Consider the following 12,500-nt stretch of genomic DNA (forward strand, 5'->3'; position numbering starts at 1 on the left):
AGATTAAGCGAGAGCGCTCTCTGCTGGTTGAAAAAGCTTACAGCACCTGGTATTCCCAGGCGGTCTCCCGTCCAAGTACTAACCAGGCCCGACCCTGCTTAGCTTCTGAGATCAGACGAGATCGGGCGCATCCAGGCTGGTATGGTCGTAAGCAGAAGCTGCAGCTTGAAATACCTCTGATATGGAGTTGAAGATAAGTCATAGAATATAAGTCATTGATTTGTTGGTTTTATTTGTCGGAGTTTAAGTGCCTTAACCATGTGCAAAACACTTTAGGACGTGAGCTGTCGCTGTTACCACGTTGAAATATGTGTGGGTAGATTAAGCGAGACCGCTCTCTGCTGGTTGAAAATGCTTACAGCACCTGGTATTCCCAGGCGGTCTCCCATCCAAGTACTAACCAGGCCCGACCCTGCTTAGCTTCCGAGATCAGACGAGATCGGGCGCATCCAGGCTGGTATGGCCGTAAGCAGAATCTGCTGCTTGAAATACCTCTTATATGGAGTTGAAGATAATTCATAGAATATAAGTCATTGATTTGTCGGTTTTATTTGTTGGAGTTAAAGTGCCTTAACCATGTGCAAAACACTTTAGGACGTGAGCTGTCGCTGTTACCACGTTGAAATATGTGTGGGTAGATTAAGCGAGAGCGCTCTCTGCTGGTTGAAAATGCTTACAGCACCTGGTATTCCCATGCAGTCTCCCATCCAAGTACTAACCAGGCCCTACCCTGCTTAGCTTCCGAGATCAGACGAGATTGGGCGCATCCAGGCTGGTATGGCCGTAAGCAGAAGCTGCTGCTTGAAATACCTCTTATATGGAGTTGAAGATAAGTCATATAATATAAGTCATTGATTTGTTGGTGATAATAATTTAGAAGCGCTTATTTGTTGGAGTTAAAGTGCCTTAACCATGTGCAAAACACTTCAGGACGTGAGCTGTCGCTGTTACCACGTTGAAATATGTGTGGGTAGATTAAGCGAGAGCGCTCTCTGCTGGTTGAAAAAGCTTACAGCACCTGGTATTCCCAGGCGGTCTCCCGTCCAAGTACTAACCAGGCCCGACCCTGCTTAGCTTCTGAGATCAGACGAGATCGGGCGCATCCAGGCTGGTATGGTCGTAAGCAGAAGCTGCAGCTTGAAATACCTCTGATATGGAGTTGAAGATAAGTCATAGAATATAAGTCATTGATTTGTTGGTTTTATTTGTTGGAGTTAAAGTGCCTTAACCATGTGCAAAACACTTTAGGACGTGAGCTGTCGCTGTTACCACGTTGAAATATGTGTGGGTAGATTAAGCGAGAGCGCTCTCTGCTGGTTGAAAAAGCTTACAGCACCTGGTATTCCCAGGCGGTCTCCCATCCAAGTACTAACCAGGCCCGACCCTGCTTAGCTTCCGAGATCAGACGAGATCGGGCGCATCCAGGCTGGTACGGCCGTAAGCTGAAGCTGCAGCTTGAAATACCTCTTATATGGAGTTGAAGATAAGTCATATAATAGAAGTCATTGATTTGTTGGTGATAATAATTTAGAAGCGCTTATTTGTTGGAGTTAAAGTGCCTTAACCATGTGCAAAACACTTTAGGACGTGAGCTGTCGCTGTTACCACGTTGAAATATGTGTGGGTAGATTAAGCGAGAGCGCTCTCTGCTTGTTGAAAAAGCTTACAGCACCTGGTATTCCCAGGCGGTCTCCCATCCAAGTACTAACCAGGCCCGACCCTGCTTAGCTTCTGAGATCAGACGAGATAGGGCGCATCCAGGCTGGTATGGTCGTAAGCACAAGCTGCAGCTTGAAATACCTCTGATATGGAGTTGAAGATAAGTCATAGAATATAAGTCATTGATTTGTTGGTTTTATTTGTCGGAGTTAAAGTGCCTTAACCATGTGCAAAACACTTCAGGACGTGAGCTGTCGCTGTTACCACGTTGAAATATGTGTGGGTAGATTAAGCGAGAGCGCTCTCTGCTGGTTGAAAAAGCTTACAGCACCTGGTATTCCCAGGCGGTCTCCCGTCCAAGTACTAACCAGGCCCGACCCTGCTTAGCTTCTGAGATCAGACGAGATCGGGCGCATCCAGGCTGGTATGGTCGTAAGCAGAAGCTGCAGCTTGAAATACCTCTGATATGGAGTTGAAGATAAGTCATAGAATATAAGTCATTGATTTGTTGGTTTTATTTGTCGGAGTTTAAGTGCCTTAACCATGTGCAAAACACTTTAGGACGTGAGCTGTCGCTGTTACCACGTTGAAATATGTGTGGGTAGATTAAGCGAGACCGCTCTCTGCTGGTTGAAAATGCTTACAGCACCTGGTATTCCCAGGCGGTCACCCATCCAAGTACTAACCAGGCCCGACCCTGCTTAGCTTCCGAGATCAGACGAGATCGGGCGCATCCAGGCTGGCATGGCCGTAAGCAGAATCTGCTGCTTGAAATACCTCTTATATGGAGTTGAAGATAAGTCATAGAATATAAGTCATTGATTTGTCGGTTTTATTTGTTGGAGTTAAAGTGCCTTAACCATGTGCAAAACACTTTAGGACGTGAGCTGTCGCTGTTACCACGTTGAAATATGTGTGGGTAGATTAAGCGAGAGCGCTCTCTGCTGGTTGAAAATGCTTACAGCACCTGGTATTCCCATGCAGTCTCCCATCCAAGTACTAACCAGGCCCGACCCTGCTTAGCTTCCGAGATCAGACGAGATTGGGCGCATCCAGGCTGGTATGGCCGTAAGCAGAAGCTGCTGCTTGAAATACCTCTTATATGGAGTTGAAGATAAGTCATATAATATAAGTCATTGATTTGTTGGTGATAATAATTTAGAAGCGCTTATTTGTTGGAGTTAAAGTGGCTTAACCATGTGCAAAACACTTCAGGACGTGAGCTGTCGCTGTTACCACGTATATGTGTGGGTAGATTAAGCAAGAGCGCTCTCTGCTGGTTGAAAATGCTTACAGCACCTGGTATTCCCAGGCGGTCTCCCATCCAAGTACTAACCAGGCCCGACCCTGCTTAGCTTCCGAGATCAGACGAGATCGGGCGCATCCAGGCTGGTATGGCCGTAAGCAGAAGCTGCAGCTTGAAATACCTCTTATATGGAGTTGAAGATAAGTCATATAATACAAGTCATTGATTTGTTGGTGATAATAATTTAGAAGCGCTTATTTGTTGGAGTTAAAGTGCCTTAACCATGTGCAAAACACTTTAGGACGTGAGCTGTCGCTGTTACCACGTTGAAATATGTGTGGGTAGATTAAGCGAGAGCGCTCTCTGCTGGTTGAAAAAGCTTACAGCACCTGGTATTCCCAGGCGGTCTCCCATCCAAGTACTAACCAGGCCCGACCCTGCTTAGCTTCCGAGATCAGACGAGTCCGGGCGCATCCAGGCTGGTATGGCCGTAAGCTGAAGCTGCAGCTTGAAATACCTCTTATATGGAGTTGAAGATAAGTGATATAATAGAAGTCATTGATTTGTTGGTGATAATAATTTAGAAGCGCGTATTTGTTGGAGTTAAAGTGCCTTAACCATGTGCAAAACACTTTAGGACGTGAGCTGTCGCTGTTACCACGTTGAAATATGTGTGGGTAGATTAAGCGAGAGCGCTCTCTGCTTGTTGAAAAAGCTTACAGCACCTGGTATTCCCAGGCGGTCTCCCATCCAAGTACTAACCAGGCCCGACCCTGCTTAGCTTCTGAGATCAGACGAGATAGGGCGCATCCAGGCTGGTATGGTCGTAAGCACAAGCTGCAGCTTGAAATACCTCTGATATGGAGTTGAAGATAAGTCATAGAATATAAGTCATTGATTTGTTGGTTTTATTTGTCGGAGTTAAAGTGCCTTAACCATGTGCAAAACACTTCAGGACGTGAGCTGTCGCTGTTACCACATTGAAATATGTGTGGGTAGATTAAGCGAGAGCGCTCTCTGCTTGTTGAAAAAGCTTACAGCACCTGGTATTCCCAGGCGGTCTCCCATCCAAGTACTAACCAGGCCCGACCCTGCTTAGCTTCTGAGATCAGACGAGATAGGGCGCATCCAGGCTGGTATGGTCGTAAGCACAAGCTGCAGCTTGAAATACCTCTGATATGGAGTTGAAGATAAGTCATAGAATATAAGTCATTGATTTGTTGGTTTTATTTGTCGGAGTTAAAGTGCCTTAACCATGTGCAAAACACTTTAGGACGTGAGCTGTCGCTGTTACCACGTTGAAATATGTGTGGGTAGATTAAGCGAGAGCGCTCTCTGCTGGTTGAAAAAGCTTACAGCACCTGGTATTCCCAGGCGGTCTCCCATCCAAGTACTAACCAGGCCCGACCCTGCTTAGCTTCCGAGATCAGACGAGATTGGGCGCATCCAGGCTGGTATGGCCGTAAGCAGAAGCTGCTGCTTGAAATACCTCTTATATGGAGTTGAAGATAAGTCATATAATATAAGTCATTGATTTGTTGGTGATAATAATTTAGAAGCGCTTATTTGTTGGAGTTAAAGTGGCTTAACCATGTGCAAAACACTTCAGGACGTGAGCTGTCGCTGTTACCACGTTGAAATATGTGTGGGTAGATTAAGCGAGAGCGTTCTCTGCTGGTTGAAAAAGCTTACAGCACCTGGTATTTCCAGGCGGTCTCCCATCCAAGTACTAACCAGGCCCGACCCCGCTTAGCTTCCGAGATCAGAAGAGATCGGGCGCATCCAGGCTGGTATGGCCGTAAGCAGAAGCTGCAGCTTGAAATACCTCTTATATGGAGTTGAAGATAAGTCATAGAATATAAGTAATTGATTTGTTGGTTTTATTTGTTGGAGTTAAAGTGCCTTAACCATGTGCAAAACACTTTAGGACGTGAGCTGTCGCTGTTACCACGTTGAAATATGTGTGGGTAGATTAAGCGTGAGCGTTCTCTGCTGGTTGAAAAAGCTTACAGCACCTGGTATTCCCAGGCGGTCTCCCATTCAAGTACTAACCAGGCCCGACCCTGCTTAGCTTGCGAGATCAGACGAGATCGGGCGCATCCAGGCTGGTATGGCCGTAAGCAGAAGCTGCAGCTTGAAATACTTCTTATATGGAGTTGAAGATAAGTCATAGAATATAAGTCATTGATTTGTTGGTTTTATTTGTTGGAGTTAAAGTGCCTTAACCGGAGGCTTCCGGTTGGTGAGCAGATGTAGACGTGTTTCGTGAGTGCTCCCGTGAGTGCCAAACTTTTTAAACCACCAAGCCCTCAAACTTTCAAACTTTCCCCTTTAAAAAGGATTCCCTGTTGCTGTTTTTCTTTTTTTTTGTCTCGAACGAGCCCACTTACCTCCGAGATGGCTTCGAAGAGCGGCAAGTCGGGCAAGAAGGACGACGCTGGCGCTGTCTTAACCCTGGCGGCCATTACCACGTTGCTGGAAGAACACCGAGCTGCCCTGGCCGCCGAGTTCAAAAATACTTTCAGTCAGCTCGACTCCAAACTCGACCAAACGCGGCTCGCGGTCGAGGACCATGGCCAACGTGTTTCGTCCCTTGAACTCGCCACAGAAGACCTCAGCCAGCGAGTTACGGACCTTGAAGGCATCTGCTCGACTCTACGGGATGATAATGCTCGGCTGAAGGCCAAGGTGGTGGATTTGGAAAGCCGGAGCAGAAGGCAGAACATCCGTATCCTGGGCTTACCGGAGTCGACCGAGAGCGGGTCTCCGGCGGCTTTCTTCTCCAAGCTGCTGTGTGAGGTGTTCGGGAACGATACGCTGCCGTCACCGCCAGAAATAGACAGAGCGCACCGCTCGCTCGCCGCCAAGCCGTAACGGGACTGTTGGAGGCTGTCACGGCTCCGCCTGCAGCCCGGTGCGGCTCACTGACGCTCACGGACTGACTTTTTTTTCTCTCTCTTTTTTTTTACGTGAGTCACATTATTCCTGAGGGGAGGGTGAGTATCCCCGCGACAACCAGTATTTTCTCTGTTGTTAGTTGGACTGCCCCTTTGCAAATATTATTAATTTGCAGTTTTTTTTGGCTATTTGAGGAAAGGGGAAAAATAAGTGGTGAAGAGGGAGAGAAAAAAAAACAAAAAAACAAAAAAAAAAAAAAAAAGCTTTTCCGATTTACCTATAAGTTTTGTAATAATTGTAAGCTGTTAACCTTACTTTTACGCTGCTTAAGTCGGACGTTTTATATTTAATATTTTTGTACAAATATTTCTGGGCTCATATCGGGACTTACAGGTCAAGATTTGAGAGGGTATTTCTTTTTTTTATTTATATCTACACGTTTTAAGGTGCTAATATGTATACACCCATGATACGGGAGCAAAAGCTATTAGTGTGTAGGATAGGAAGATGCGTTATTGCACTTTGTTTGTTTTGAAGAGCTTGCTGCTTTTTTTTTATTTTTCTATAGCAGCTGTCTTAGTTGGGGTGGGTGGGTCGGGGGGATATGTCACTGCCAGAAACTTTGCATTAACTCTTTTCAACTCATTACTTAATGTGGGTCACATTCAACCTCCTTTCCGTTTTCTTTTTTTTTGCCTAGGTCATTGTGCACACCTAATTTTTCTTCTTAGATATTATGAGTAGATACTTGAAGTTGGTGAGCTGGAATGTTAAGGGTCTGAATCACCCTGTTAAGAGGAAAAGGATCTTCTCACATCTAAAACACCTTAAAACAGAAATAGCCTTTCTACAAGAAACTCATATTCGCAGTTCTGATAATAGCCGCCTGTTCCCGAGGTGGTCAGGGCAGAGATTTCACTCCTCCTTTCAAGCTAAGGCCCGAGGAGTTTCAGTTCTGATCAGTCAGGATGTTTCATTTGAGCAGCACAATGTGATTTCTGACAAGTTTGGTCGCTACGTGATCGTTTCTGGGAAATTATTCAATACATTGGTCGTACTTGTGAACGTTTATGCCCCTAATTCAGATGATGCAGTCTTTTTTGAACGACTGTTTTCACTGCTCCCTGACCTTAATACATATTCTCTCATACTGGGTGGTGATTTTAATTGCTGGCTCGACCCAGTCCTAGACCGATCCTCTACCAACCCCGGCACAGCAAGTAAGTCAGCCCGTCTTATTCAGGCGTTCCTTTCTGACTACGGTGTTTGTGATGTGTGGCGTTCTTTACATCCATGTGACAGAGAATACTCCTTTTTCTCACAAGTGCACCACACATACTCGAGGATTGATTATTTTTTTATTGATAATCAACTGATTCCCCTGGTTCATTCCTGTGCTTATCAGAGCATTGTCATTTCCGACCACGCTCCTGTGGTTCTAACCATGTCCCTTCCTGACCTACCTCAGAGAGACAGACAGTGGCAATTCAATTCAACTCTGCTGTCGGACACAAATTTTGTTAAATCAATGGAAACGGAAATAGCCTTTTTCCTATCCACGAATATGACTCCAGGAATGTCTAGTCTAACTGTCTGGGATTCCCTCAAGGCTTATCTCCGGGGACAGATTATATCCTACACTGCTAGGGTGAGGCAAAAATCTTATAGGGAGCGATCAGACCTTGCCCGCCAAATCAAAGAGGTCGATGAAGAATATTCTCGGACTAAATCCCCAGATCTTTACAAAAAGCGGCTAGAACTTAAAACTAAATTTGACCTGCTTACCACTCACCCAATTGAACAGTCACTTCTGAAAAGTAAAACCAGGTTTTATGTTTATGGAGACAAATCTGACAAATTATTAGCCAACCAACTTAAAGGCTCTAAGGCTAAACAAAATATTTCTAAGATTCGATTACCAAATGGCCATGTAACTACAGACCACTTACTCATAAATGAAGCATTCAGGGACTTTTATACCCAGCTATACACCTCGGAATCTCAGACTGATCGAGATGAGATTGCTGACTTTTTAAATAGTCTTAGTATTCCCAGTCTTTCACCAGATCTAAGGAAGACATTAGAAGAACCGATATCCCTGATGGAAATTACTCGAGCCATTTCTTCACTGCAGTCGGGTAAATGTCCTGGCCCTGATGGCTTCCCGGCGGAATTTCTAAAGAAATTTTCTACTCTGCTTTCCCCATTGCTATCTACAGTTCTTTCAGAATCCTTCAGCCACGGTTCCCTCCCTCCTTCTTTTTCGGAGGCCTGCATCACCCTCATAGCTAAAAAAGGGAAGGATCCTACTGAATGCGCCTCCTACAGGCCCATCTCCCTCTTAAACACAGATGCTAAAATCCTAGCTAAAGTCCTAGCCCATAGGCTGGAGAATGCCCTCCCCACAATTATATCTGAAGACCAAACTGGCTTCAATAAAGGTAGGCAGTCTTACTTCAACACAAGGCGACTGTTCAATATTATCTACTCTGCCTCTGAGGCTATCCCTGAATGCGTTGTCTCTCTGGATGCGGAGAAAGCATTTGATCGCGTCCAATGGGATTATCTCTTTGCTGTGCTGGACAGGTTTGGTTTTGGTCCGAACTTTGCTCTGTGGATTAAGCTTCTCTATTTACACCCAACAGCCTCAATTCGTACTAACTCTCAACGGTCAAAACCATTTAATCTGCATCGTGGAACCCGTCAGGGGTGCCCCCTTAGTCCCATGCTTTTTGACATGGCTATCGAACCGCTTGCCACAGCGCTCCGATCTTGTGAGGATGTGTCCGGTATCTGGAGAGGTGGCAGGGAACATAAGGTCTCGCTTTATGCCGATGACCTCTTGCTTTTCATCTCTCACCCTCTGGCCTCATTACCCCCTGCGCTGTCACTTCTCAGTCAGTTTGGGAAACTCTCAGGCTATAAACTGAATCTCAGCAAAAGTGAGCTTTTCCCTACCAATCTCGAATCGCATGCTTTAGACCTTTCCAATTTTCCCTTTAAAATCGTAAATGACAAATTCTCCTATTTAGGCATATATGTGACAAGGAAACACAAAGACCTGCTCCAAGAGAATCTTATCTCATTGTTAAATGAGACCAAACAAACCCTTACACAATGGTCACCCCTGTCAATGTCTCTTGTGGGTCGCATCAATTCAGTTAAAATGACAATTTTACCTAAATTTTTGTACCTTTTCCAGACCTTGCCACTCTTTATTCCTGGTTCTTTTTTTCAGTCCCTTGACTCAGTTATATCTTCATACCTATGGCGGGGTAAACGGCCACGTTTGAACAAAACTCACCTTCAAAAAATTAAATCTGCAGGTGGTCTGGCCCTCCCAAACTTTCGTTATTATTATTGGGCTGCTAACCTGCGCTGCCTTGCATTCTGGTCCTTCTACTGCGACGGCGCTGACCGCCCTGACTGGGTGGCGATGGAGTTACATCCAACTGATGACCTGTCAATTCCTGCCCTACTCGGCTCCTCACTTCCACTTCCTTCACTTAAATCAATCAAAAACCCAGTGGTTAAACATTCTCTTAGAATTTGGGCCCAATTTAGGAAGTTTTTTGGTTTTCACAGCTTCTCTCTTCTTAGCCCCATTGCATCAAAACACTCTTTCAAACCATCCCTTGAGGACCCCACCTTCCAGGAATGGCACAGGAGGGGTATGAATCGTTTTAGAGATATGTTCATAGACGGCACCGTGGCATCTTTTGAGCAGTTAAGTAGTAAATTCAGCCTTCCAAAATCACATTTCTTTAGGTATCTTCAGGCTAGACATTTTGTTCTTTCCCAGACACCCAGCCCTGGTGCATCGATAGGCTTGACCACAGTTGACAAGGTTCTTGCCACAGACCCATTCAAAAAGGGGCTCATTTCGTCTTTCTATGGCATGTTGCTGGATCTTAGGAGTGCCCCTACAGATAAACTCAAAGCAGCATGGGAGCAGGACTTAGGGCTTCCCTTATCAGAGGATACCTGGGAGTCCATACTCAAACTGGTTAATACAACCTCCCTGTGCGCACGTCACTGCTTAATTCAGTTTAAAGTGGTACACAGGGCTCATATTTCCAAAGCAAAGTTATCCTCCATGTACCCAGATATTAGTCCATACTGTGTAAGATGTAAGGTAGCAGAAGCCTCTCTCATCCACATGTACTGGTCCTGCCCATGTCTAAACAAGTACTGGATGGAAGTATTTCATACTCTCTCTCTGGTGCTTAAAATCAGATTAGAACCAAACCCACTGACTGCCCTGTTTGGGGTCATGGAGGGAGGAAGGAAGTTAACCACTGCACAGGGGCACACTTTGTCTTTTGCCTCCCTTTTGGCTCGTCGGGCAATTCTGTTCAGGTGGAAGGATCCCTTCCCTCCTACTCGTGCACAATGGCTGGAAGACATCATGTCCTGCTTAAAACTGGAGAAAATTAGATACTCGCTTCAGCAATCAAATAAGTTCCAGAAAGTGTGGGGACCTTTTCTAGAAGCATTCCAGACCCTGTGAACTATACTTCATATTTCTTTTGTATTGCTAGTGCAGGCTTTTGATGTTAGAGTGACCTCATATTGTGATTAGTAATCTAGCAGTGACATGGGAGGGATTAGTTTGGTCTGTAGTTTGTTTTTGTTACTATTTTATATTTTTTCATACTGTTTAATTGTTTTTTATATTTTGTACACTGGTGTATGCTATGATTAACATGCCCATGCCTACTCAAAATATTTGTAATTGACATGCAGCATTTCACCTTTTTTACTTTGTGAAAATTTCAATAAAAAGATCTTGAATTAAAAAAAAAAGTGCCTTAACCATGTGCATAACACTTTAGGACGTGAGCTGTCGCTGTTACCACGTTGAAATGTGTGTGGGTAGATTAAGCGACAGCGCTCTCTGCTGGTTGAAAAAGCTTACAGCACCTGGTATTCCCAGACGGTCTCCCATCCAAGTACTAACCAGGCCCGACCCTGCTTAGCTTCCGAGATCAGACGAGATTGGGCGCATCCAGGCTGGTATGGCCATAAGCAGAAGCTGCAGCTTGAAATACCTCTTATATGGAGTTGAAGAAAAGTCATAGAATATAAGTCATTGATTTGTTGGTTTTATTTGTTGGACTTAAAGTGCCTTAACCATGTGCAAAACACTTTAGGACGTGAGCTGTCGCTGTTACCACATTGAAATTTGTGTGGGTAGATTAAGCGAGAGCGCTCTCTGCTGGTTGAAAAAGCTTACAGCTCCTGGTATTCCCAGGCGGTCTCCCATCCAAGTACTAACCAGGCCCCACCCTGCTTAGCTTCTGAGATCAGACAAGATCGGGCGCATCCAGGCTGGTATGGCCGTAAGCAGAAGCGCCAGCTTGAAATACCTCTTATATGGAGTTGAAGATAAGTCATATAATATAAGTCATTGATTTGTTGGTGATAATAATTTAGAAGCGCTTATTTGTTGGAGTTAAAGTGCCTTAACCATGTGAAAAACACTTTTGGACGTGAGCTGTCGCTGTTACCACGTTGAAATATGTGTGGGTAGATTAAGCAAGAGCGCTCTCTGCTGGTTGAAAATGCTTACAGCACCTGGTATTCCCAGGCGGTCACCCATCCAAGTACTAACCAGGCTTGACCCTGCTTAGCTTCCGAGATCAGACGAGATCGGGCGCATCCAGGCTGGTATGGCCGTAAGCAGAAGCTGCAGCTTGAAATACCTCTTATATGGAGTTGAAGATAAGTCATAGAAAAAAGTCATTGATTTGTTGGTTTTATTTGTTGGAGTTAAAGTGCCTTAACCATGTGCAAAACACTTTAGGACGTGAGCTGTCGCTCTTACCACGTTGAAATATGTGTGGGTGGATTAAGCGAGAGCGCTCTCTGCTGGTTGAAAAAGCTTACAGCACCTGGTATTCCCAGGCGGTCTCCCATCCAAGTACTAACCAGGCCCCACCCTGCTTAGCTTCCGAGATCAGACGAGATCGGGCGCATCCAGGCTGGTATGGCCTTAAGCAGAATCTGCTGCTTGAAATACCTCTGATATGGAGTTGAAGATAAGTCATAGAATATAAGTCATTGATTTGTTGGTTTTATTTGTTGGAGTTAAAGTGCCTTAACCATGTGCAAAACACTTTAGGACGTGAGCTGTCGCTCTTACCACGTTGAAATATGTGTGGGTAGATTAAGCGAGAGCGCTCTCTGCTGGTTGAAAAAGCTTACAGCACCTGGTATTCCCAGGCGGTCTCCCATCCAAGTACTAACCAGGCTTGACCCTGCTTAGCTTCCGAGATCAGACGAGATCGGGCGCATCCAGGCTGGTATGGCCGTAATAATAATAATAATAATACATTTTATTTATATAGCGCTTTTCTGGGCACTCAAAGACGCTTTACATTAAAACAAAACACATAATACAAATTACAATTACACAGGACAGTACAAAAGGACACAACATGAGACAGGACATTAATCACACATTAAAAGCAGTTCTGTAAAGGTGAGTTTTGAGATGGGATTTGAATGCTGGGAGGTCTGTACAGTCACGGATGTTTTTGGGGAGGGAGTTCCAGAGGGTGGGTGCAGCGATGGAGAAGGCCCTGTCGCCCCAGGTCCGGTGCTTGGTTCTGACTGGAAGGGACAGGAGGTTGGCGTCAGAGGAGCGGAGGCTGCGGGAGGGAGTGTAGCGGTGGAGCAGTTCGGTGAGGTAGCA

The 12,500-nt window shown here is 45.2% G+C and overlaps 21 non-coding genes across 21 annotated transcripts; all 21 read right to left on the minus strand.

Annotated features, from left to right (window-relative positions):
- Positions 1-34: 34 nt before the first annotated feature.
- LOC133438203 (5S ribosomal RNA) lies at positions 35-153 on the minus strand. The gene has a single exon (XR_009781381.1). It is a non-coding gene; the product is annotated as a 5S ribosomal RNA (ribosomal RNA).
- A 199-nt stretch (positions 154-352) lies between these two features.
- On the minus strand, positions 353-471 carry LOC133438252 (5S ribosomal RNA). The gene has a single exon (XR_009781427.1). It is a non-coding gene; the product is annotated as a 5S ribosomal RNA (ribosomal RNA).
- Positions 472-670: 199 nt separating this feature from the next.
- LOC133438167 (5S ribosomal RNA) lies at positions 671-789 on the minus strand. Its single transcript, XR_009781348.1, has one exon. It is a non-coding gene; the product is annotated as a 5S ribosomal RNA (ribosomal RNA).
- A 217-nt stretch (positions 790-1,006) lies between these two features.
- Positions 1,007-1,125, minus strand: LOC133438204 (5S ribosomal RNA). The gene has a single exon (XR_009781382.1). It is a non-coding gene; the product is annotated as a 5S ribosomal RNA (ribosomal RNA).
- Positions 1,126-1,324: 199 nt separating this feature from the next.
- Positions 1,325-1,443, minus strand: LOC133438058 (5S ribosomal RNA). Its single transcript, XR_009781244.1, has one exon. It is a non-coding gene; the product is annotated as a 5S ribosomal RNA (ribosomal RNA).
- Positions 1,444-1,660: 217 nt separating this feature from the next.
- On the minus strand, positions 1,661-1,779 carry LOC133438231 (5S ribosomal RNA). The gene has a single exon (XR_009781408.1). It is a non-coding gene; the product is annotated as a 5S ribosomal RNA (ribosomal RNA).
- Positions 1,780-1,978: 199 nt separating this feature from the next.
- Positions 1,979-2,097, minus strand: LOC133438206 (5S ribosomal RNA). Its single transcript, XR_009781384.1, has one exon. It is a non-coding gene; the product is annotated as a 5S ribosomal RNA (ribosomal RNA).
- Positions 2,098-2,296: 199 nt separating this feature from the next.
- On the minus strand, positions 2,297-2,415 carry LOC133438052 (5S ribosomal RNA). Its single transcript, XR_009781238.1, has one exon. It is a non-coding gene; the product is annotated as a 5S ribosomal RNA (ribosomal RNA).
- A 199-nt stretch (positions 2,416-2,614) lies between these two features.
- On the minus strand, positions 2,615-2,733 carry LOC133438182 (5S ribosomal RNA). The gene has a single exon (XR_009781362.1). It is a non-coding gene; the product is annotated as a 5S ribosomal RNA (ribosomal RNA).
- Positions 2,734-2,946: 213 nt separating this feature from the next.
- On the minus strand, positions 2,947-3,065 carry LOC133438254 (5S ribosomal RNA). The gene has a single exon (XR_009781429.1). It is a non-coding gene; the product is annotated as a 5S ribosomal RNA (ribosomal RNA).
- Positions 3,066-3,282: 217 nt separating this feature from the next.
- LOC133438104 (5S ribosomal RNA) lies at positions 3,283-3,401 on the minus strand. Its single transcript, XR_009781288.1, has one exon. It is a non-coding gene; the product is annotated as a 5S ribosomal RNA (ribosomal RNA).
- A 217-nt stretch (positions 3,402-3,618) lies between these two features.
- Positions 3,619-3,737, minus strand: LOC133438232 (5S ribosomal RNA). Its single transcript, XR_009781409.1, has one exon. It is a non-coding gene; the product is annotated as a 5S ribosomal RNA (ribosomal RNA).
- Positions 3,738-3,936: 199 nt separating this feature from the next.
- LOC133438233 (5S ribosomal RNA) lies at positions 3,937-4,055 on the minus strand. Its single transcript, XR_009781410.1, has one exon. It is a non-coding gene; the product is annotated as a 5S ribosomal RNA (ribosomal RNA).
- Positions 4,056-4,254: 199 nt separating this feature from the next.
- LOC133438098 (5S ribosomal RNA) lies at positions 4,255-4,373 on the minus strand. Its single transcript, XR_009781282.1, has one exon. It is a non-coding gene; the product is annotated as a 5S ribosomal RNA (ribosomal RNA).
- Positions 4,374-4,590: 217 nt separating this feature from the next.
- Positions 4,591-4,709, minus strand: LOC133438128 (5S ribosomal RNA). Its single transcript, XR_009781310.1, has one exon. It is a non-coding gene; the product is annotated as a 5S ribosomal RNA (ribosomal RNA).
- A 199-nt stretch (positions 4,710-4,908) lies between these two features.
- Positions 4,909-5,027, minus strand: LOC133438129 (5S ribosomal RNA). Its single transcript, XR_009781311.1, has one exon. It is a non-coding gene; the product is annotated as a 5S ribosomal RNA (ribosomal RNA).
- A 5,687-nt stretch (positions 5,028-10,714) lies between these two features.
- Positions 10,715-10,833, minus strand: LOC133438152 (5S ribosomal RNA). Its single transcript, XR_009781333.1, has one exon. It is a non-coding gene; the product is annotated as a 5S ribosomal RNA (ribosomal RNA).
- A 199-nt stretch (positions 10,834-11,032) lies between these two features.
- On the minus strand, positions 11,033-11,151 carry LOC133438218 (5S ribosomal RNA). Its single transcript, XR_009781395.1, has one exon. It is a non-coding gene; the product is annotated as a 5S ribosomal RNA (ribosomal RNA).
- A 217-nt stretch (positions 11,152-11,368) lies between these two features.
- LOC133438169 (5S ribosomal RNA) lies at positions 11,369-11,487 on the minus strand. The gene has a single exon (XR_009781349.1). It is a non-coding gene; the product is annotated as a 5S ribosomal RNA (ribosomal RNA).
- Positions 11,488-11,685: 198 nt separating this feature from the next.
- LOC133438119 (5S ribosomal RNA) lies at positions 11,686-11,804 on the minus strand. Its single transcript, XR_009781302.1, has one exon. It is a non-coding gene; the product is annotated as a 5S ribosomal RNA (ribosomal RNA).
- Positions 11,805-12,003: 199 nt separating this feature from the next.
- Positions 12,004-12,122, minus strand: LOC133438240 (5S ribosomal RNA). Its single transcript, XR_009781417.1, has one exon. It is a non-coding gene; the product is annotated as a 5S ribosomal RNA (ribosomal RNA).
- Between the last annotated feature and the right edge of the window lie 378 nt (positions 12,123-12,500).

This window comes from Cololabis saira, unplaced genomic scaffold, assembly GCF_033807715.1.
Source record: "Cololabis saira isolate AMF1-May2022 unplaced genomic scaffold, fColSai1.1 scf101, whole genome shotgun sequence".
Classification (NCBI taxonomy): Eukaryota; Metazoa; Chordata; class Actinopteri; order Beloniformes; family Belonidae; genus Cololabis; species Cololabis saira.